Source organism: Camelus ferus, chromosome 2 (assembly GCF_009834535.1).
Source record: "Camelus ferus isolate YT-003-E chromosome 2, BCGSAC_Cfer_1.0, whole genome shotgun sequence".
Lineage (NCBI taxonomy): Eukaryota > Metazoa > Chordata > Mammalia > Artiodactyla > Camelidae > Camelus > Camelus ferus.
The window spans coordinates 49,762,881-49,782,986 of NC_045697.1; the positions used below are offsets into that span (position 1 = coordinate 49,762,881).

Sequence of the window (20,106 nt, forward strand, 5' to 3'; positions counted from 1 at the left end):
CATGATTTGGTAATTGTTGAAGCAGAGGCATGGGTATGAGGGAGTTATTTAAAGACCTTTGGTTCTAGGGTAGTTATTGCAGGTCATAACCATGAGAGTCAGAATGGCTCTGTTAATAGCCAGGCCTCTGGAGGCAGCTATTGTATTTTAAATCCTAGCTTTGCTATGTGACTCTGAATAAGTCATATAACTTCTTTAAGCCTCAGTTTCCTCATCTTTAAAATGGAGGCATAAAGCACCCACCTAGGGATGTTGTCAGAATTAAATAAGTTAATATCCACAAAGTGCTTGGAACATTGTCTGATACCTAGTAAGCATTATGTATGTTTACCTTTTCATTACAAAGGAGAAGGAAGCTGGTTGCAACCCACTAAATTGATTTTATGACAAGGAATTCACTTTTGGCAACATCATTGCCATCTTGGAGCTCAGCTATTTCCATCTCAAAATCCATTTTACTTTATATTTCTGGTATCTTGTGCATAAGGATGGTGTTAACACCTGCACCTCTGTCCTCTTGCTTCCCTGAGTGTGGATGTCCTCAGTGTAATGAAATATGTTGGTTTGGGGACATGACCATCTCACTCGAGTGAAACCATTTTGATTGACTGCACATAGTTGATCACAAACAGAATGAGTTCTTCCCTGTTTTTAAAGAAAGTACTTTATCTTCCCTTTCTTCTCACTTTAAAATTGAGAATATGCTTTTGCTTTTGAAACATTTGCACTTGCTATTCCTCTGCGGGGAGACAAGTGCTGTTAACACGCCCAAAAGAAAGTGCTGCTCAGATGCTCAAGTAGATCAGGAACTGATGGGCAGTCTGTCCTCCTCAGTCTGCTGTTCCCAGACACTTAGCATCGTTTGTCAGATGCCCTGGGAATAAATTTCCATAGAACGTGTTGAAATAGGCAGGTCCCCTCTGGCTGCTGTTCAGTGCCACCTTACACTTACAGCCGACCCTCGCAGCGATTTTCCTGCTTGCAGTGGAGTGGGAGGAGGGAGGAGATAATTGTACTTCTCAGCCTGTCATTATGTTAAGTGTTTTCTGCTCTGGTGCTTGAAAATTCTCTCTCTGCCCTGAAAGCATGCTGTAGCTCCAGTTAGAGGGCTAGGTTCAGGTTCTCTTATCTCTACATTGATGGGTACTTTTGGTGTCATATTTGTCCTTATTAGGAAAGATTTTCCACTGTCTTTTCCTCTGTGACTGAAGCATGACTTTGGTTCTGACTCTGGCCTTGGGAAGGGTCCATGGACGACCTCCATGGAGATATTCTTAACTTTGCAGCAGGGGGCATCAACTTTTCCTTGCCATCCGCTAACCTATCTCTCACCCACTTTCAACCCCATGAACCCTAGACATGCATCCATTCCTTTAACTGTTCAGTAAGCATTTATTGATTTTTCCACTACTTGTAGAATGCTAAACTCAAGGCTTTGGGGTCTCCACAAAAATGATTGAAGGAAGAAAGATGGAAAAGTAGTTCTTGTCTTTGGGGAAAACCAATTTTCTAGTTGGAGAACTAAAATGTATATGTAAACTTTTCATAGCAAATTATCAGTGTCTTGGAACACTTTTCTTGCTTATATTTGTAACATTTATAATATCTTCTATCAGGCATTGTAATTTTCCATGTGTAATAGAAACTTCCCCTGTCCTTTATTCTACTTCTTCTCTTTATTCGAATCCTCCTCTATGAGACTCAAGCTCTTTATTTTGATGCTTCTGTATCCTTCACCTACCCTGACACATGCCCCCACATGGCAAGTGTGTTTCCCTTACTCCTTCCTTCCTTCCTTCCTTCCTTCCTTCCTTCCTTCCTTCCTTCCTTCCTTCCTGGTATTTGGATTGTGGTAAAGATTTTATGTAGAGCATTGATATACTTAGGATTACTCTTTTAGGTTTATCAGACCAACATGGCTTCACGTTGGCCCCTAGTCCCATCCTGGCAGGAGGTGGAGAGGCACGAGATGAGCTTGAAGACACGAGCCAAGTCAGATGATGTAGCACTCTGTTGGCATATGAAGTTTGGATTTTATCCAGAAAGTAACAGCTGATCAGTCACACATATTTATTGAATATTTACTATGAGCAGTCACTGTTCTAGGTGCTAAGGATATAGCAGTTAGATGAAGTCCCTGCCTTCAGGGGGCTTATATTCCAGTGGAGGAAGACAGATAACAAACACAGAACTAGGTAGTGATAAGTGTTCTGAAGAAGATAGAATATTGTTAAAGAGAGTGCCTGGGGCTGGGGGTGGTTGTTCCAGCTAGGGTGGTCAGATCAGGCCTTTCTGAGGTGGTGACATTTGAGGGGAGAACTGAAAAATAGAAAGGAGGAAGTGTATTCCAAGCACAAGAAACAGTAGATGCAAAAGAACTGAGATGGAAATAAGTTTGGTATCTTCAGGGAGAAAGAAAGAAGGCAGAGTGGTTGGACCATGGTGGCTGGAGTATGAGTAGAGTGAGATGTATTTGTGTATTGTTTGTTTGTTGGTTTATTTATGTTGAAGTATAGTTGATTTACAATATTGTGTTAGTTCCAAGTGTACAGCAAAGTGATTCAGCTATATACATATATATTTCATGTTATTTTCCATTATAGGTTATTATAAGATATTGAATATGTTTCCCATGATATAGAGTAAATCCTTGTTGCTTATCTATTTTATACATAGTAGTGTGCATCTGTTAATCTCATATGCCTAATTTATCCCTTACCCCTTTTCCCCTTTGGTAACCATAATGGTGCCTAGTTCATGTGGGCTTTGAATGCTGTGGTCGGAAGTGCAGACATTTTTTTTTTTTTTCTGGTTCAGTGGGAAACTTTGGAAAGTTTTAAATATGACAGTTCATCTAATTTTTACTATTAAAAATATTCTAATAGTTGACCAGAGGATAGACAGTGGTGGGGCAAGTTGCAGGGGGACCAGTTAAGAGTTTTTTGTAGTCCAAGGACGAGATTAGGGTGGCTTGAATTAGGGTCATAGCAGAGGGTCACATGGCCAGTAGGTGGTAGATAGAAACTCGCTTGTGTCTTTCCCATTCCCCTGACTAGTCCAGAGCCATAATTGAAGGCCATGCAGGAACTTAGATTAATGATGAAGAGAAACAGCCTTTACAACTAAGAGAGAAGCTGCTAGGTTTCTGAGGCTGACTCTTTGACTCTCATTTTATTTCTTTGTTTTAACTCATGGTCATGCAATTTCATTATGACAAATTTGAAAACCTAGAGGGAATGTTTATTTCCCAGAAAAATATCCATAATCAAAATTGAACAAAGAAGAAATGGAAAATTACTATTGATGGGAATGGAAAGATGATTCAAAATCTATTGAAAAACCCAGGCACGGATGCTTTCAGAACAATTATCTAATCTTTAAAGAATGAATAATTCCACTATTTTTCAAATGATTTCAGGCCATGTAAAAATATAGGTATCTCTCCAATCATTGTAACTTTAATACTAAAACCTCAGAAAGGGAGGAAAAAATATAGGCAAATATCATTTATAAATATAGATGCAAAAATTACAAATAAAATATTAGCAAAAATAATCTGCTAATGAATCAAAAGAATAATACATTTTGATCAAGTATTTTTATTTTAGGAATTTAAAGATAATGGCAAGAAATATGACAACATACTTTACTTTATCAGCAAATCGTGTGATCATTTCATTAGATATGGAAGAGTATTCAATAAAAGTTAACATCCATTCCTAATTAAACTATAAGTAAAATAGAAACAGAAGGGAATTCTTTGGGAGTTGTACATTTTAGCTGTCTACCATTATTTGGCCCATTATTTTAAAAAGTAAACTTTCTTACCTTTATGATAAAATACAAATATTCTGAACTTGTTAACTAGCTGATTGCAAAATAACTGGCCAGCTAACCACATAAATTTCCAGAGAACTACTTAGCCCAACAAGTTCCCCTTTTTAAATTAACCATTAAAACTCCTTTATGTTACAAAATGCTTATGACATTCTCCTAATTCCTGTAACATGAGATGCTATGAGACCTCAATTGTTTGTCTGACAGTAGGAAACTGTGCACTGTCCAGACTGAGGGTCAAAGGGATGAATGAAGCCTAACCTGATGATTGACTCTTCCCTGTAGTCTGGTATATTTGTCTAAGCACTAATCTAGTGTGACTGGTTATTTCCAGTTCTACTACAGAATTAATTGAAATAGAAACTATGTACCAAAATCTGACAGTCCTAAAATCAAATCATAACAACTACTTCCAGTAAAATTTGGAACTCATCTGGCATGTCCAATCTCGCCATTATGACTTAACAGATTGGGAGGTACTAGTGATGTAGTGAGACAATAAAATACAGTAGTTGATGATAAATATTGGAAAAGAAGAGTGAAATCTTTCACTTTTTGCTGATGATATGATTTTATATTTAGAAAATCCAAGATACCTGTAAATAAAAACACACAAGATTTAATAAGAAAATTTGGTTAGGTGACTTCTACAAGATCCTTATACAAGAATAAATTATTTCTTCTCTTTTAATAATAAACACTGGTAAAGGAAATAGAAAAAATAGAATTTACCTAAATGACAAAAACTGTAAAGTACTTAGGAATAAATTTTAGAGAAAAGCACAGGAATCATATGAAAAAAATTGTAAAATCTTTTTGTATAACCTAGAAAGAAGCTTTCAACAAATAGTAAGATAGTTTTAAAATGAGAAAGCAATGTAATAAAAATGTTAATTTCCCCTAAATTAAGTTTGATGAAATTTAGATTAAAATACCAACAGGGCATTAAAAGTACCTTTGGAACTGAGTAAAATTATCTGAAAGTTTAGAAGTAAAAATAGGTGCCTAATAATACTCAAGAAAGATTTGAAAACATAGACTAGCAAAGGAGGGACTTTTTTTTTTATCAGATATTAGAACATACTATAAAGCCATTCAAGTAAAAAACAACACAGCAGTGGCATAGGAATAGACAAATAGACAAATGGGTCAAATAGAGAATACAGAAATCAATCTCAGCACATAAGAGAATTTAAAATGCAAAAAACTGGTATTTTACTATATTGGGAGAAGTTAGAATTATTCAATAAATACTAAATTTAGAGGAAATCTAGAAGAAAGTAAGATTTGGCCCTATACCATATACAAATATAATTTTAGGATTGTTTAATATTGTAAATGAAGGAAAAAAATGTAATAAAAATTCTGGAAATTCAGAAATTGTATTGTATATGTATGTAGTGTATTTTTTTCCCTTAAACATTTTAAACTACATTTACATGTGTAATATAACCACCTATTTTCAAAGCATCTTTTATCAATGGTTTCCTTTGCTGTGCAAAAGCTTTTAAATTTAATTGGTCCCATTTGTTTATTTTTTTAAAATTTATTTTGCCTTAGGAGACAGAGTCAAAAAATATTGCCACAATTTGTATCAAAGAGTATGCTCTCTTCTAGGAGTTTTATGGTTTCAGGTCTTAAATTTGGATCTTTAATCCATTTTAAGTTTATTTTTGTATGTGGTATGAGAAAATGTTCTAATTTCATTGTTTTGCATGTAGCTGCCCAGTTTTCCCAGCACCACTTATTGTAGAGACTACCTTTTCTCCATTGTATATTCTTTGTTGTGGATTAATTGATCATATGTGCATGGGTTTATTTCTGATGTCTCTATTCTGTTCCATTGATCTGTATGTTTGTTTTTGTTCCAGTACGATGCTGTTTTGATTACTGTAGCTTTGTAGTCTACACTGAGGTCAGGGAGCGTGATATCACCAGCAATTATTTTGGCAATCCTGGGTCTTTTGTGGTTCCATATAAATTTTAGGATTGTTTGTTCTAGTTCTTTGAAAAATGTTGTGGGTATTTTGATAGGGATTGCATTAAATCTGTAGATTGCTTTGGGTAGTATGGACATTTTAGCAATATTAATTCTTCCAATCCATGAACACAGGATATCTTTCAAATATATTGATTAATTTCTGTTTTTATTAATTGAAGACCATGATTTTGCACCAATATCTTCATTTCCAATTCAACATTACAGGTATAATCTAGTTTTTCCCCCTTTCCATCATCATTTGAAAGTTTGTTTAAATTTACTTTATTTTATTTAAGTATAGTTGATTTATAATGTGTTAGTTTCTGGTATATAGCATAGTGATTCAGTTATACATACATAGATATTCTTTTTCATTATAGGTTATTATAAGTTATTGAATATAGTTCCCTGTGTTATACAGTAGGACCTTGTTTATCAGTTCTGTATATAGTAGTTTGTATCTGCTAATCCCAAACTCCCAATTTATCCCTTCCCCACCCTTTTCCCCTTTGGTAAACATGTTTGTTTTCTATGTCTATGAGTCTCTTTCTGTTTCGTAAATGAGTTCATCTGTGTCATTTTTAAAGATTCCACATACAAGAGAGATCATATGACATTTGTCTTTCTCTGGCTGACTTAACTTCACTTAGTATGATAATCTCCAGGTCCATCCGTGTAGCTGCAAATGGCATTATTCCATTCTTTTTTTTTTTTATCACTTAGTAGTATTCTTTCTTCCTATGTATCTATGTATCTATCTATCTATCTATCTCACATCTTCTTTACCCAGTCATCTATGGATGGACATTTAGGTTGCTTCTGTGTCTTGGCTATGGTGAATAATGCTGCTATAGACATTGGGGTACATTTATCTTTTTGAATTAGAATTTTCTCTGGATATATGCCCAGGAGTGGGATTGCTGGATCATATAGTAAGTCTATTTTTGGTTTTTAAAGGAATCTCCATATTGTTTTCCATAGTGGCTGCAAACTGCATTCCCACCAACAGTGTAGGAGGGTTCCCTTTTCTCCACAGCCTCTCCAGCATTTATCATTTGTGGACTTTTTAATGATGACCATTCTGACTGGTGTGAGGTGATATTTCATGGTAGTTTTGATTTGTATTTTTCTAATATTTAGTGATAGTGAGCATCTTTTCATGTGCCTGTGGTGCCTGTGTCTTCATTGGAGAAATGTCTGTTTAGGTCTTCCACCTATTTTTTGACTGGTTGTTTGTTTTTTATTTGTTATTGAGTTGTATGAGCTGTTGGTATATTCTGGAAATTAAACCTTTGTCAGTTGTATCATTTGCAAATATTTTCTTCCAGTTCATAAGTTGTCTTTTTGTTTTATTTATGTTTGTGCAAAACTTATAAGTTTAATTAGATGTTTATATTTCTTTAACACTTTTTTGTGTGAATTTTGAATATTTTGAAACATTTTATATTTTATCCTGTTTCAGTCATTTGCCATATTCAATCAAACAGACTGAAAAGAAAATATTAAATTAAATATTTATCATTCAAAATATACAAACCTAAATAAGTATAGAAGAAATTTAAATACTCCAACAGTCAAATTAATTTTTTTATAAGTCTGTAGAATTTATGGTTCTGAAGTTATTAAAGCTTAAAATTACATGAAGACTTCAGAGACATCCTTTATTTAGTTACTTGATTAATCCTCCTTATGTAATCAATTTCTCATCTCTTCCACCACGCCCTCCCCTGTGTGACTCCCTCTTTGCTATATCCATTCTTCTAACCTCCCATTCCAGGCCACTTTTCCACGGGGATGGCCCTGCTCACCCTGCGGGGACTGTAACCCCTGTGCCTCAGGGTGGAGGTGACCTCTTACCCTGTCTAAATTGGGCCCCTTGCCCTTATCTTCCTTGGATGTCAGCCCTGTGGTGTGGGCTGCCATGGCTTACCCTCTCTCCATTCCTGATGTTTGGATGCCTACGTCTCTTAGAAGTGGGCTCATCTAATACCTTTAGGACTGAACTGTTCAGGAAAGGAAGGCAGGAAAATAATGGAAGAGATAGAAAGAGGAAGAAGAAGAGAAATAGTTAATTTGTTTTAGCCTTTCATCAACATATTCAAAGATATAAATTTCCCGCTAAGTACTATTTAGATGCATCTCACAGATTTTAATATATAGCACTTTCGTTGTCATACAGTTTTAAGTAACTTCTAATCTTCTGTTTAACTCAAGCATTATTCATTTATTTAAATAAGATGAGACTTTCAGTCAAACTCTGTAAAATGGAAATCTAAAAGTCATTTTACTTTTACTTTTTTTCTCTAGGCATGTTAAGTGCCAATGATCCTTTTCTAGCTTAACAAAGAAAGTCAACAAGTATTTATATCTCTAAGATGCCATTTTAAATATTATCACCAGGGCAACACATTATAAAACAACCAATCAGCATTATAAGCTTCTTAGAGAAGAGGAACGATTTCCCCAGGACACAACAACAGTTTCTGAAGTCTGGATGTCTTACAAATCTTTGTTAGAATTAAAGTTGTCAGGTCAGTTTTATGATGCAGAATATTCTGCGCTATTCTGGCAGCTTCAGGGAAAATGGAAATATTTGCTACTTATCTTGCAAAGACTTCACCAGTTAGAAGAGTCTCTAGTTTTTCAAGGCTAAATGTTAAAATGTATGAAAGGGAAGAGACAGTTCTGAAAAGCCCCCAATTCAGTTTAGGAATGGGTTATATAAATTTTGCATCTAGTTTTTAGTAACATTTTTTAGTTTTAATTTGATAACTGAGTGTTCTATATCTTTGCTCTTTTTCTTCTACTTAAGCTATTAGTTTCTGAAAATGGTGACTTAAATTTTTCCAAGTAGAAGATTAATTAATTTATTTCATTCTTCTGTCAGTTATTGTTTCATATATTTTTAAGCTATATTACTAAGTATATATTCATGATTATTACATCTTCTTGGTCCCTAATGCTAATGTATTCTACTCCTATATACCCCATATTATGTTTTTCATTTTGTATGTCCTTTTTTGTCTAGTATTAAAATTGCTATACTGGATTTCTGCTGGTTTATATCTAACTAGTTTATCTTTTGTCACGCCTTTTTAAAAATAGATTAAAATTTTTTTTTAACTCACCACCTGACTCAAGAACTAAAACAGTAACAATTGCACCTACCGAGTGCTTCTCTTCCCCATCCTTCTACCCTAGTCTTCCTATTTCCCTCCAAGGTAATAGCTATGCTAAATTTTGTGTATGTCATTACCTTGCTTTAAAACATTATTTTACCACATATATATCATATATACATATATGTATCATATATATAAACAATATATTGGTTTTTATTATCTGATGTTAAACTTTAAGAAGAGTGTACATGCTGTATATAGTCTTCTGGGACTTGCTTTTATCACTCAACATCATGCTATCATATTCATCCATATTCTGTGTTACAGAAGTTCATTCATTTTTACTGCTATAAAGTATTTCACCATTTGAATTTATTATCCTATCAAGGGATTTTAACCTTTTTGCTATTACAAACGATGCTGACATGAGAATTTCTGTACAAGAGTTTCTTTTGGGCATACATTTAGGAGTGGTATGGCAAAAGCATAAGCTATGCAAATACTCAACTTGACAAGCTGATTTAATTTTGTCCTTTATTATCTACCTATGTATGTATGTATGTGTATGTATGTATGTATGTATGTATGTATGTATGTATCATCTATCTATAAATCTATCTGCCTACCTACCTATCATCTATCTGTGCTGAACACAAAAGTTTGTCTGTAATCATCACTTTATTTTCAATCTTTCCACATCATTTTGTTTTCAGTGTGGCTCTTGTAAGCAATAGTTGTTGGATTTTTTCTACCATCTAAACCAAGAGTTGAACTTACATTTGTAATAACTACTATTATTTAAAACTTAACCTTGCTATTTTATTTTATGCTTTCAGTATTTTTTATTTTAGGCTTTCTTATGAGGATGAAGTGATGCCTCATGGTGGGTTTTAGTTTATATTTTCATAATGGCTAATGATATTGGACATCTTTTTATCTGTTTATTTGCTATCTGTATGTCTCCTTTGGTAAAATGTCTCTTGATGTCTTTTGTCCATGTTCTAACTGAATAGTATTTTTTTATTTTTGAGGTTTGTATGTTCCTTATATATCCTAGACACCCATCCTTTGTTGGATATGTGGTTTTCAAATATTTTCTCCCAATTTGTAGCTTACCTTTTCATCCTCTAAACTGGGCGTTTCACAGAATAGAAGTTTTAAGCTTTGATAAAGTACAGTTTATCAATTTTATCTTTTATGGATTGTGCTTTTGGTTTCAAATCTAAGAACTTGTTGCCAGCACTAGATTCCAAGGATTTCTAGTTTTTTCTAAAGTTTTATAGTTTTTATATCTTACATTTAAGTCCACGATTTATTTTGCTTAATTTTTGTATAAGGTGTGAAACTTAAGTCATGGTTCATGATTTGCTTACGAATATCTAATTGTTCCAGCACCTTTGGTGAAAAGGCTATCTTTCCTCCATTGAATTGCTTTTGCATCTTTGTCAAAAATCCATTAGGCATATTTTTTCTGAGTCTATTGCTAGATTCGATGTTTTGTTCCAGCAGTCTATGAATGTTTCCCTCTGCTGATACTATACCATTTTGATTACTGTAGCTATACAATAAGTCTTGAAATTGGGTAGACCGATCCTTCTACTTTCTTATTATTTTTCAGAATTGTTTTAGCCATTCCACTTTCTCTACCTTTACATAAATTTTTTATAATAATCTTATCTCTATATACAATAGGTCTCTCTAGGATTTTTATAGGAATTGCATTAAACTTCTATATCTATTTGGGGAAAATGAACATCTTTACTATGCTGGGTTTTCCAGTCCATGAACATGGTGTGTCTCTGTATTTCTTTAGATCTTCTTTGACTTCTTACATTAGTGTTATGTGGTTTTCAGCATACGAGTCCCAGACATGGTTTGCTAGATTTATGCCTGCATGTTTAATATTTTTAATAGTTGTAAATTGTATTATGTTTTAAAATTTTTATGTCTATATGTTTGTGTTGGTATATAGAAATAAAACTGATTTTCATTGTTTATCCTGTGCTCCGTGATCTTGCTGTATAACATATTAGATAAAGAGGGTTTTTTTTTTCTTTTTAGTTTTGTAGATTCCTACAGAGTTCCTTTTCTTGCCTTATTGCACTGGTTAGAACTTCCAGCACTATATTGAATAAAAATGGTGAAAGTGGTTATTTTTGTCTTGTTCTTGATCTTAGGTGAAAGTATTCAATCTCCGAACATACTTAAGTATGAGAGTATCTGTGAGGTTTTGTTAGATGTTCTTGATTAAGTTGAGGACATCTCTCTATTTTTCTGAAAGTTTTTATCACAAATGAGTGTTGAATTTTGTCAGATATCTTTTATGCATTGATTGATATGATCAAATGATTTTTCTTCTTAGCCTGTTAATCTGTTGGTCTACACTTGTTGATTTTTTTTCCATTTTTAAAAATTGAAGTATAGTCAGTTTACAATGTTGTGCCAGTTTCTGGTGTACAGCATAATAGTTCAGTCATACATATACATACATATATTTCTTTTCATATTCTTTTTCATTATAGGTTGCTACAAACTATCAAATGTAGTTCTCTGTGCTATACAGTACAAATTTGTTTATTTATTTTATATATAGTAGTTAATATCTGCAAATCTCAAACTCCCAATTTATCCCTTCCCGACCTCTTTCTCCCCTGGTAACTATAAGTTTGTTTTACGTCTATGAGTCTGTTTCTGTTTTGTAAATACATTGGTTTGTATCTTTTTTTAAGATTCCACGTATAAGTGATATCATATGGTATTTTTCTTTCTCTTTCTTGCTTACTTCGCTTAGGATGACAGTCTCCAGGTCCATCCATGTTGCTGCAAATGACATTATTTTATTCTTTTTTATGGCTGAGTAGTATTCCATTGTATAAATATACCACAACTTCTTTATCTAGTCATCTGTTAATGAACATTTAGGTTATTTCCACTTCTTGGCTATTGTAATTAGTGCTTCTATAAACATTGGGGTGTATGTATCTTTTTGAATTAAAGTTCCCTCCAGATATATGCCCTGGAGTGGGATTGCTGGATCATATGGTAAGTCTATTTTAAAATTTTTTGAGGAATCTCTATACTGTTTTCCATAATGGCTGCACCAAACTACATTCCCACCAACAGTGTAGGAGAGTTCCCTATTCTCCACACTCTGTCCAGAATTTATTGTTTGTGGACTTTTTAATGATGACCATTCTGACCGGTGTGAGGTGATATCTCATTGTAGTTTTGATTTGTATTTCTCTGATAATTAGTGATATTGAGCATTTTTTCATGTGCCTATTGGCCATTTGTATGTCTTCATTGGAGAAATGTCTGTTTAGGTCTTATGCCCATTCTTGAATTGGTTTTTTTGTTGTTGTTGTTATTAAGTTGTATGAGCTGTTTATTTATTCTAGAAGTTAAGCCCTTGTCAGTCACATCATTTGCAAATATTTTTTCCCATTCTGTAGGTTGTCTTTTTGTTTTGTTTATGGTTTCCTTTACCTTGCTACACTGATTGATTTTGGAATATTGAATAAAATTTACTTAAACATAGTGTGTAATTCTTTTTGCACATTATTTAATTCTAAATGCTAATATTTTGTTAAAGACTTTCATGTCTATATTAGTAAGCAAAATTGGTGTCTAGTACCTTTTTTTTTTGTACTGATTTTGTCTGGTTTTTGATATTAAGATAATACTTGCTTCCTAAAAGGAATCAGTTTCCTCTTCTAGATTCCAGAAGACATAGTATAGAGTTAGTGTTAAATTTTCTTTAAAAATTTGGTAGAATTCTCCAGAAAGCCCATTAAAAAAATAGACTTTATTTTTAAATAGAATTTTTTAATTGATTTTTTTCATTGTCCAAGTTTTATTCCCATCTTTTAAATTGAAGCATAGTTGCTTTACAATGTTGTATTAGATTATGATGTACAGTATAGTGATTTCAGTTCCTTTTCATATCCTTTTTTATTATAGGTTGCTACAAGATATTGAATATAGTTCTCTGTGCTATACAGTATAAACTTGCTGTTTATCTATTTTATATATAGTAGTTAGTATCTACCAACCCTAAACTCCCAATTTATTCCTCCTTCCCCTCTTCCCCACTCAGTAACTGTAAGTTTGTTTTCTATGGCTGTGAGTGATGAGGAAATTTCTGAATCTCCACAAGGACATATCTCTGGTACTGCCCCAGTGAGGGGCAAGGTTATCTTATTACTGCTGGCTGGAGGTGGAAGTTCTGACTGACATATGGTCCCCACTGACCTAGTGAGGGAGAAGGCTTGTTACTGCCTGGTGGTAATGAAAGTTCTGGCTCACCAGAGGCTTTCTGTCCTGATGCTGGTGATGGGGTACCTCATTACAACCTTGCAAGGGTGGAAATCTAGACTCCCCACTTAACCTTTGCTAGCATGCATGGTTGGTGGGGGCACAGTATTTTCTGTGATGTTGGACTAGACTAGAGTAGTCATTGATGGAAAGTTTTCTGTCTTGCTAGGTGACCCCTTTTCTGGTCCTTTGGCTAGAGTGAGCAAACTTTTGTCTTATTTTTAGTCTGTGCTCATGTCAGTTTGCCATCTTCTTTGGCTCCAAATCTGGGACTTATGAGGCAAAAAGAAAGCTCATGGAGTTCACTGCTGTGTTATTCCTTAGGTCATGAGGTCCCTAGCTGGTCTGCCTTCTCTCCACCTTTCAGAGTCTTCTTATATAATTTTGTATTTAATTTTTAATCATACTTAGTGGGAATAATAGGGAAAATGATGTTTATTGCAACCTCCCAGAAATGGAGGACCAGAGTGGGTTTTAACATTTCCATTTTATAGAAGCAAAAGCTGATATTAAAAGATGTTAATGAATTTGTCTGAGGTTACACAGAAAGTGAGCGATAGGGAAGGATCAAACTCATGCTTGAAGTCCTGAATGTCAGAGTTGAGGAGCCATCCTTTTCCAGTACCTTTTCCAATACTTGAATTCTCCCTCCATCCTCCCTATCAAGTGGTCATCACTGAGGCCATGCAAGAAAGTTGCATGACTGCTAATTTCCTGCTGCTTGCACCAAAACATGGTCTCTCACTGGATAGCATAAATCTCAGCTTATTGTATAGGACAATATGTCTTGTTATTTGATGTTTCCATAATTCTTGCTTCTGTGCAAGGCACAATGTTGATGATCAGTAGCCGCCAGTTGACCTTGGGATTAAAGCCCAGCCTGAAAAGCTCTAGGCAAACACTATCTGAGATGTGTGAGAAAGAAGGTATGACTAACTTCACTTTTTCTTTTATATCCATCTCCCCACAGTTCCCCAGTCTTCTCCAATGCAGTGGATAATGGTGGTGCTCTGCTCAGATCCCCTTGGATACCATTTTACTATTTTTGTGCACCACCTGGTTTTTCTGTGCTTTCCAAACACTGTATTTACAGCCTTTCTCTGGATTCTCTGTCTCCCAGAGCCTGGTTTTCCTAAAAGGGAGAAAGCTGAAAGTACATGGGAATTATGTCCCCTGGGGTGGCCTTTAACTAGTGACAGATGGGAGCAGGCAACTCTGTAGTGTAACTTACATTCTGAGTTCCTCCATGGGAATAGGCTGAAGCCACCCTCTGCAGGACTGCACTTGGAATGACATTTGCTGCTCGGCTTTCTCCCTTTTCCCGCCCCACCCCTGCTTCCTTCCTGGTTTCCCTTGGGAGCACTTCTTTAATAAATCACACAAATCCTCATCTCAGGGTCTGCATCTGGGGAACCTGACTGAAACATCCGTCAAAGAAGTTCCAAGGTGAATACTAGTCTATCTGTAGCATGAGAGTGTGTAGCATAGTTACTGTGGTCACTGCTGAGGAGGAATAGGGAGGAATCATGGCCAAGTTGCCTTCATCTTGTCGTTATGGAGACAGACGTGCTGGGCTTTATCACAAGGCTGCTTTCCTCCAGGTATGACGTTGCTGTGGAAACACAGCACCCAAAGCCTCAAAGAACACTCTGTTCTAATCCCAGCTGCTTTATCCATCTGCTTTGTGTCTCATTAGCAGAAGGAGCCTAGCAAGACAGGAGGCGTTGACCACATCTCTGTTCAACCCAGTAATCTAGAGAAGGGCCCCAACCCTGGACTTTTTGCTGGGTGAGTGAGAATCTTGGGGTATTTTTAGGTAATATTTGCTAAATTAGATGGAAACAAAATCATCCTGTGCTGCATGGGTTTTGAATTGACTGCTGGCAACTGCATTTACTGCCTATTTATTTCGATCTGAGTTCAAGTGGGTCCCTCTTAGACTCAGCCTTATTTTGAGCCTGTGGATTCTTTCAGCATTAGCCTCCCTGTTTCCAGAAATGGGAATAATTATGCTAACTCATGGTTAATCTTTTCTATGTTCAAGAAAGCAAGAATTTAAACAGAGTAGTTATAAAATGTGTTATCTCTCCATGGGGATAGCACTGATGATGGATTCTGAGCACAGGTATCAGTGTGGCCCAAGGCTATCTCCCCAGTAGGTGATGGTGGTTCTCAATTACAGTGCAATGCAGTAGGTACAACCTCACGGTTAAAAGCATGGACTTTTTTGTTAGATGGTGTCTTAGTGCGAGCAGCTATAACGAAGTCACATAGCCTGGATGGCTTACGTTAAAAACATTTATTTCTCATAGTCTGGAGGCTGGGAAATCCAAGATCAAGGTGCTGGCAGATTTAGTGTTTGGTAAGAGACCTCTTCTTGGTTTGTAGATGGCTGGCTTCTTGCTGTGTCCTCACATTGGGGAGAGAGAGGACTCTGGTCTCTTCCTCTTCTCATAAGGGCACTAATCCTGCCATGAGGACTCTACCCACCATGACCTCATCTAAACTTAATTACCCCCCAAAGGCCCCAACTCCAAATACCATCATATTGGGGATTAGGGCTTCAATATATGAATTTGGGAGAGAGGGGATACAAACATTCAGTCTGTAGCAGATTGTTTTAGACTGACTTTTGAGTTAAGGAGAGAGTCATGAAAAAGAGGTCTCTTTTATTGTAAAAAGTGATTTACTTTGCCATTTAGAAATGCTAATGGCTGCAGTTTTTCACTGTTGTTGTTACTATTGTTGGAATTAAACTTTATCGATGAATTAGAATTTCTAAAGTTAATTCCCGGCATTTTATTACCTGTATTTCTCAAAGATATCAGCTAGATTTGAGAGTCAAGACCAATCTTCAGAGAAAAACTAATATCAGTTAGGATTCAGGCAGGAAAACAAATTATTCTAGGTGTTTCAAACAGAACAGTATTTAATATGGGGAATAAGCTGTCTACCAAAATCATTAAGAGGAATGAAGAAGCCAAAGTCAAGAGGACAACCATAGCTATGGTCCACTGGAGAACCCAGAGAGATTCTGATGCCTCCCAGAGGCTAGGGACTGACAGGAAATCACTGCTGACCTCATAGCCTCTCTGCAGCCCTTAAAGGGGGTGAATTTCAAGGGAACATGGAACCTATTTTTAAAACCTTCGTTTGTGAAGCCCACATGTCTGCTAAAGCTAGCAGAGGAGGAAGAGTAATTCCATCCCTTTTCTGCCTTCTAAGTCTTGCATGAGTGTAACTCCTTGTTGTAGACTAAACCATACCCAGTACCCAGCTGGCAACTGAATATGTGACATTTAGTTCCCAGGCTTTCTGCCCCTGGGAGATAATAAGGGATAACAGAGAAGGGGACAGAAGAATGTGCAGGGCCAATAGACAATTTATGGTTATTGCTCATTTTATATGCTTAGTCCCCAGCATCCTAATTTTATTTCTCAGCACTTGTAACTGTGAATCGTGATGTTTGTGAGCTGGATGTTTCTAACTAATCAGCTGTAATTAGGCTTTTGTCTTTGAGTGGCTCTGTATATCAAATAGAGAAAATTCATGATCATATGCACAATGGATTGTTTGATTTTACGTCGACTAAAAGTCAGCATGTATTTAGTTAAAGCTGGGGACCCGAGACTCAGTGATGACAATGCCATTAACTGTCTGGGATGGTAGAATAACAATGGCAGCAGTGATCGTGATGACGATAATGACCGTCCCTCAGCACAGTCATAGGTAGTGCTGTTCCTGTATGATGGATAAAGGCACTGAGATACCAAGTGGTTAAATATATTTCCCATTTCAAACAGCAGAACCAGGACTTGAATCTCAAACTACTCTTAAACAGTACAAAACACACAAAAATTCTAACAGTTATACAGGATTTTTATTCATTTGTCAGTTTATTCTAAATTATTTTATTGGGTTCCATTAAAGTATGAGTTTTCTCTGACCCTCCTTTCTTTTACCTTTGTATTTTGTGATAAAATTAGTGGCTAGAATTTATTGAGCACTTTCTATATGCCAGACAACATGCTATAGGATTTGCAGGTAATACATCATTTAATACCAGCAACTCAATTTTTCTCTCTGCTTTGTTGTCTTCTTGCTATGTTGACCTGCTTATTCTGCCTCCCAGCTCATCGTGAAAAAACCCTTGATTGAGCGGAGTTGCTGGGTCCCCATTCAAAATTTGCTGAAGGGGGACCTGATTGGCTGGGCTTTGCTTAACTATTCTCCCTTAGTCTAACTAATGAGTCAAAAGAAGCAATTTAAATAATATGACTGAAATAGGAGTAACTTCCTTTGTATTTTTTACCTGCTCTTCTATCATATATGGGTAACTTCCTCAACTCTTCTGCCTCTCAAAATAATTTAAAAAATGCTTTTACTGCTCCATAATCATGTTACAGCTCTTAACCTGGTAAAGCAATAAAGTTAACTACTTTGTTTAAGGATGTTCCCAATCCGGGTGTCCTGAGACGACCTCTTGGGTTTGGCCAGTGTAAGTACCTTTTATTGTTCCTGTCTTTTATATATAAAACTCAATTAGACTCAGTGGCTTTGTTCTATTTTCCCAGTACTCTTGCATTCTGTTCACATACAATTTTTTAATGATACTTTATCAGTTTGTCTTTAGATAGAGTGAACTATATGGTTCTAGAAGGCAAGGGCTATGTTTTACTTGTCTTTACCGTTTTAATGCTGGTGCATAATACACTGTCCATAAACATGTGCTGAATGAAAGAATGAATGGCACTACATTTTCTTTCCAAAAAAAGAAAGGTTTTATATTTTTGTAGTCCTTTGTCTCTATCACCTGTTCTGTGATCCTTTTCTAACCTACCAGTATTTTTTTTTAAATAATTTGGGCTTTGGACTGTCTTTCTTAGGTGGAAAAATATTCACTTAAGATAATTTTTAAATACTCAAAATTCATTCATGTAAGTGATGAGACTTGGCTGTAGAATTGCACATTCCCTCTGGAAGGACTTCTCAGCAGGGATCATCCCATAGAAATGCTCTACAGTTGGTTCCTCTGAAGGGAGCCTGTAAACTAGAGAACACTGATTCAATCCCCTGTTGATCTCTGTCTTGTCAAGGGTTTCTAAACTGAATTATGCAACCATCTCTTACTGTCTGGTCTGGCTACTCTAAGCTTTCTTCTCAGCTGTGTTTCTGGGCATGATTATGCCTAGAAAAAATTCAGGATGGAGTGGCCAATTCAAAGTCTGCTGCCATACATAAGTTTAGCTACAGAAGAGGATGTTTTGGCCTATTTCCCTGACTGCAGGATCAGATTAACTGAACAGAAGTCAAATCTCTGCTCCACATTATGCTATGACACTAAAACTCAGGAGTGAAATAACATTCCTGACAATTTTGGAGGTTTGAAACCTCGACAGCAAAGATTGAAAACTAATAGTCCAAATTCTTCTGCAGTTTAATGCCATAAAAATTAAGCTGAACTTTCAACTAAGGGATTCTAATATAATCTCTTGTGCTAGCTTTGTTGTTAAGGAATGAGTTTAACTGATTCATATATTATATGTAAATCGACCAGGTTGGGATTGCTGTATTAGTACTATGAAGAAATTGACTTATTTCATCCTCAAAGTAAGGAAATTTCCATCTAGACCAGTAAATTAAATTATTTTCCTGGTTTATATCAAACATATGATATTAATTGTCAGTGATCATTTTATGTTGAAAGACATGGCTCTATTGTTTTTTAAATTAATTAATTAATTTTTCCTTATATGTAAAACAAATTCTGATTATATTGTACTCAATTGTACTTCAAATGGATTGTGATGAGCTCTTTTTTTTTAGGATTAGTTTTTTTTAAATCATTTTTCAGTTTTATTAGGTACAATTTGACTGCACATATACAATATATTGTATGTAAATACATATATACAATATACTGCACATACTTAAAAAAATTTACATATATGTACTGTTCATTGTTTCTAAGAACTATTTAGAGCTTTAGCTTTTTAAACTTACATAGTTATCAGAAGAATAAAGCCAATCACAAGATAAGAATCAACAGAATACAGTAATCCAATCATAAAGGACAGTCAAATGGGCTTACACATATTCAAGAAATCAATCATCTAAGTTATAAATAATAAGTAGTTTATTTGTGTCCCTTTTTTTAGATTCCGTGTATAAGCAATATCATATGGCATTTTTCTTTCTCTTTCTGGCTTACTTCAGTTAGAATGACGATCTCCAGGTCCATCCATGTTGCTGCAAATGGCATTATTTTATTATTTTTTATGGCTGTGTAGATACATACCACATCTTTATCTAGTCATTTGTTGATTCACCTTTGGGTTGTTTCCATGTCTTAGCTATTGTAAATATCACTGCTGTGAACATTGGGGTGCATGTGTCTTTTTGACTTATATTTTACTTAAGGTATATGCCCAGGAGTGAGATTGCTGGATCATATGGTAAATCTATTTTTAGTTTTTTAAGGAACCTCCAGATTGTCCTCCATAGTGGTTGCACAAGTTTACATTCCCACCAGCAGTTTAGGAGGGTTCCTTTTTCTCCACACCCTCTCTAGCATTTTTCACTTGTAGACTTTTTAATGATGGCCATTCTGGCTGGCGTGAAGTGACATCTCATTGTAGTTTTGATTTGTATTTCTCTAACAATTAGTAATGGTGAGCATTTTTTTATGTGCTTCTGGCCATCTGTCTGTCTGCTTTGGAGAGATGTCTATTTAGATCTTCTGCCCATTTTTTGATTGGGTTGTTTTTTTCTTTTTGATGTTAAGTTGTATGAGCTGTTTGTATACTTTGGAAATAGTTCCTTGTCAGTTGCATCATTTGCAAATATTTTCTC

General features: G+C 35.4%; 1 long non-coding RNA gene across 1 annotated transcript in view; it reads left to right on the forward strand.

The window, feature by feature from the left end:
* The first annotated feature begins 14,343 nt into the window (after positions 1 to 14,343).
* LOC116656889 overlaps positions 14,344 to 20,106 on the forward strand; it is a 48,938-nt gene continuing 43,175 nt past the window's right edge. The window contains exon 1 of the long non-coding RNA XR_004311901.1: positions 14,344 to 15,042. This is a non-coding gene — a long non-coding RNA (uncharacterized LOC116656889). The remainder of the gene's footprint in view (positions 15,043 to 20,106) is intronic.